This window comes from Propithecus coquereli, unplaced genomic scaffold, assembly GCF_000956105.1.
Source record: "Propithecus coquereli isolate 6110/MARCELLA unplaced genomic scaffold, Pcoq_1.0 Scaffold403, whole genome shotgun sequence".
Lineage (NCBI taxonomy): Eukaryota > Metazoa > Chordata > Mammalia > Primates > Indriidae > Propithecus > Propithecus coquereli.
The window spans coordinates 687,003-692,258 of record NW_012149764.1 but is presented as its reverse complement, the minus strand read 5'-3'; positions in this window follow the sequence as shown (position 1 = coordinate 692,258).

Sequence of the window (5,256 nt, the reverse complement as noted above, 5' to 3'; positions counted from 1 at the left end):
TGATTAGTATCTATTGTGCCGTTCCATATATAATACACTTTTCAGCATTTCCTGTAGGGCAAGTCTACTAGTGACAAATTCTCTTGTGTTTGCTTGTCTGGAAAAGTCTTTATTTCTCCATCGTTTTTGAAACTTTAGTTTTGCAGGATACAAAATTCTTGGCTAGCAGTTATTCTGTTTGATAAGACTAAAAATGGGGCGCCAATCCCTTCTGGCTGGTAAGGTCTCCATTGAGAAGTCTGCTGTTAGCCTGATGGATTTTCCTTTGTAGGTTAGTTGCTGCTTTTGTCTTGCAGCTTGTAGAATTTTCTTCTTCATTTTGACTTTGGCCAGGTTGATAACTATGGGTTTTTGAGATGTCTATTTGCTATGAATCTTCCTGGTGTTTGATGACCATCTTGTATCTGGATATCTGAATTTCTGTTGACACCAGGGAAGTTCTCCTCAATAATTCCCTCAAATAGGTTTTTTGTGTTTTCTAATTTTTTCTTCTTTTCCATGCAGGATACCTATAATTTGTATATTGGATCATTTTGCATAGTTCCATAATTCTCTGAGTGATTGTTCATTCTTCTTTATTCTTTTTCCTGCATCTCTGACTTAATGTATTAGTTTGAAAGCCTTGTCTTCAAGTTCTGAGATTCTTTACTCTGCTTAATGTAGTCTGTTGTTGAAACTTTCTGCTTTACTTTGTAATTTCCTAAATGATTCTTTCATTTCTTTAAGTTCTTTTATACCCTTTCTTATGTTGCCTATCTCGTTAGTGAGTTTTTAATATTTTTCATTCATGTCCTGAAATATTTTTTTATTTTTTGGTTTTCAACTTTATCTTAAATTCCATTGATCTTGTTTGCCATCCATATTCTGAAATCCACTTCTGACATTTCAACAGTTTCTTTTTGGTTGGGGTCTGTGGCTGTAGATCTATTGTGATCCCTTGGGAGTGTTGAATTAGCTTGTTTTTTCATGTTGCCAGAATTTTTTGCTGGTTTCTTATCATCTGAAACCTCTCCTCTCAGCTCAGAGTTGATAGGTTTAGGACACACCTATTCTGCTTTGCTGAGAACTCTCCTGAGAAGGAGGAGAAATCCCCAGATAGCACTTTTGTATCCTAGTCTGGAGGATTGACGCAGCTGGAGAGGGGTGGTTGCATTGAGAGCCTGTAATGCATGTATTCTCTTGTGTTGTGCTGTTCCCCTGTGGTTGTCACAGCCCAAGCCAACACTGGAGGATATTTGTTCAGATTGGTGGGTTGGTCCCCAGGCTACTGTTGAAAGCTTGGACAGGGGTCTGGGTAAGTCCCTCTACAGAGGTGGGTGGCATGACCTTGGCTTGTTCCTGGGCAGGTTGTGAGACCTTGGTGGTCACTTGGATGCATCACAGGCATGCAGCCAGTGGTATGGCATATTGCACAACCTTGGTGGGTGCCTGGGAATGTCATGGGATCTTAGCCAGTGCCTGAGTGGGTTGCAGGACCTTGGCAGATACCTGCATGAGTCACGAGACCATGGCAGGTGCCTGTGCGGGGCGTGGGAACTTGGTGGGCACCTGGTGGTCGAGGGTCTTGGCCAGTGCCTTGGTGGATTGTGGGACTACAGTCAGTGGCAGGATGGCTCTTCAGGTTGCAGTGGCTGGGCCACCCAGGGCTGGCAGGGCCAGGGTGACATGTGGCATCCCACTGGGCAGTAGCAGTGGCTGCAGCTCTCCCTCTATCCAGCTCCAACTGTGGCAGCTGCTGTGGTGCTACTTATGTAGCAGCAGCAGCACTACTGAGATGGAAAGATGGCAGCAGCAGATGCTGAGGGCCAGTGGGAGCCTGCTCTGCTCATATCTGAGCCAACCCCCCTGCAGACCACGCATTCTGGGGCTGAGAGTGCAGATTGGCATCTGTTGCCATGACTTGGGACCAGAAGTTGGAGGGATCCCACTGTGCTCACTCTCTGGTGCAATGCTGCTGCAGTCTCCAAGCAGCTCCCTGATCAATTCAGAGGCCTACTGTGGTGGAGAACCCACTTGCAGCTCAGATTTCACTGTCTGCTGGGGGAATGCGGAGCCCCGGGAATCTTCCCCCTAACCCTTCCCAGCATGTGGACACTTCCCCCAGGTACCTTCTGATCTTGCCAAGTGGATCACCCCACCTCTCTTTCCCCAATTTTGGATGTCTCCAGTCACTTCTCTGATGATTCACAATGCTCTCTCTGAGATAGTCCATCCATGAATGAACTTCTACCCGCAACCCTTGATCCTCTCCTTGAGAGTGGCAAGTGTAGGCTGTTTCTAGTCTGCCATCTTGGCCCCTCCCCTCACTCAATAAATATTCACTGCATTGAATTGAAACAAAAGAATAAATATATCCACAGAGGAAAGAGGATAGGGACTATGTGGGAACAGAGCTCGGTTTTTCCCATCACCCCCAACAATGCTCCACATGGTGGGAATTAGGGGTCAGTTGAAGATGACTATTAATCAGAGCAGGTTGTTGTAAGAATGATTCTAAGTCCTTTACCCACAATACCAATACCTCTATTAGTGAGGATTTCGTAAAGATAAAGTGGTAAAGTGGCAAGTTTTGCTATTTAGTAGCTATAGAGTCCTGAGCAAGTTACCTAATCTCTCTAAGCCTCAGCTATCACATTAATAATAATGGGATCTATCCAGTGGTGTTCTGGGACCAGCTCTCACTGGCTTGCAAGAGCTGATTATCTGCTTCTCTTCCAGACTCTGAGTTCAGTGGCTTCACATAGCTCAAAATGGCCAAGTGGGAGTATTTACACCATGGAAATTGGTAAATGCTACAAATCAGAGCACTTTTTTTGGAGAGCCATCTGTTAAACACTTTATGAAGATTAAATAAGATAATCATGTTAAAGGGCTTTTCAGTGTCTTTCACACAGTAGGTGCTTGAGAACTGTGAATTATTACTATATTTCATAGACTCTAGAGCTTTTTAATATATTTTTATATCTATGAAATCAGAATATGACTTGATTATAATTATTATAATCAATAGTATCTTCCAATTATAATTGGCAGCATTTTTTCTCATTTTTTTCACAAAATAATAGCTCATGTTATAATCAATGTAGTCTTAAGAGTCAATAAAACATTATTATTATTATCATCATCCTCATTATTATACTAGACCCTTTATAACAGTCCATGTAAATCATCCTCAAAATGTGAGGGAAAATACACCCAAGTCCCACCAACCTGTGGTAGCATCCAGCTGATTCTAGGGGAAGATTTAAAGTACACAAAACCTCCCTGTCTTCACCCTTGACTACAATTGGTGGCTTCCCCTCCCTCCCACCGCAAATCTTCCATCCATGCCCCCAGTAGTGGTCCCTTGGGGCCTTTAGTATGTTTGAATTGCTCCAGTGAATGTGACTCCCCTGAGCAGTTTTGTACTGACAGCCTGATGGCTCACGAGGCACAGGGAGCTGAGACCCCTGTTAAAGGCACCCACAGTGGGCAGAAGAAGGAGGCTGGGCTGGTCTGGAGGAGGATTTCCTGTCCCTGAAATCAGCCATGCAGGTTGCTGCTTGCAGAACTGCTAGCTTTACAAGCTCTTCCTGTGTGGGCAACCTGCTGTCCGGTGGGTGACACATAGCCAAGACTGTATATGTGTTTGTTGAATAAGCCAATGAATGACTAAATGAACAACAATAATAAAGATATGCCAAATATGAAAATGCTAGGATGTGAAATGATCAGGTATTATTTAGGATGTAATAAATTGTACTTAAGTATCTTGCTGGTGGAATGCAAACTGCTTTAGCTCTTTTAGAGAACAATTTGCTGGTGAGCATTAAAATTTAATATGTGTCTACCGTGCTGTCTGCTTCAGAGAAACATTCACACTCAGGCAGAAACTAGACTGCACAAGGACCTTTATAGCTGTGTCTTCTCTAGTGGTAAGAAAAAAAAAACTGTAAAGAGCCTAAAAATCAACTAATAAGGGATGGGTTAATAAACACTGCTACATCCATAGCCATTTTACATGCAGCAGATAGGAAGAAGAAGTCAATCTGTATATATTAACAAGAAAAGAAATATTAGTGAGAGAAGAAAATAATTTACTGAACACTATATATGATATTTAAATTTTAGAAATATGAAACACTTTTTTCTGTATTTTCATATGTAAGCCTAAATGTATTTTAAAAAAAGAGGGTAACAATAGTTACCTTCAGGAAGGAGGATAGTATGTGGGGAGTGTATGATCAAGGTAGACTTTAGCTGTATTTTTATGCTTAGATTTTAAATTTTACAAATGGAATGCATTTGTATATTATTTGTGTAATTATAATTAAAATAAGAGGGAAGCCCAGCTAACGTACGCTCAGGCTGAGGCATAAATTTGTGCAGCAGGTATATGAGCACATCTCTGCTGGGGAGGGAGCGACGTGTCTGCGCTGTGAGCAGTCAAGCACAGCAGCGCAGAGCAGCTTAGAGAGGCGTCTCCTCCGGCTCTGAGAGATCATGAGCCGGGATGGATGAAGGCAGGAGGCCCCGAATGTCGTTCCAGGGCTGACTGGCAGGAAGGCACAGGCTGATGTGACAGCAGAGGCCACAGTGGCTCTGCCTTCCCTCTGCTCGCCTCAGCTAATGCCCAGGGAGGGGACAGCTCGGGAGAGAGGGACAAGGGACAGATGGAGGGAGAAGGGATGGGAGGCATCCTAGACGGTCACGCCTACCTGGTATTGTACTAAGGGCCAGGCCTTTCCGTAGCTGAGAGGTCAGGGCATGTTTCTCCCCTCCTCCTTCACCCACTTCCTCTGGACAGGGTGCTCTCTCTGTCCTGGCACCGAGTGCCAACCCTCCTCACACCACAGAGTCAGAGAGCCAGATGGTACCTCAGAAAGTTATCTTGGTCCCTCCTTGCCAGGAAGTTAGCAATTAAGCAGGCCCTGTAATAAAGTCATCACAATACACAACAAACATTCTTTTTTCTTCCTTGGAAACCAAAATATTTCTGTTGTCCCTTTGGGAGTCCAAGTTCTTAGTTCCTAAAATTTTCACAGAATGGGATTCTACCACCTTGGTTGGTCTCCATCCGTCTGTCCATCCATCCAGTCGCATTTATGTAGCACCAACTACATGCATATCAGTACTACAGGGCACCTGATTTTTAAGGGTAGAGAGTTTCAAAGAAGACTTTGAGGAAGTCACATGGAAAATGAGTAGAGGAAGTCACAATTATCCAGGCAAACTTTTGGGGGTGTGAATGAAGGGTGAGAGGAGGATGAAGGGGGA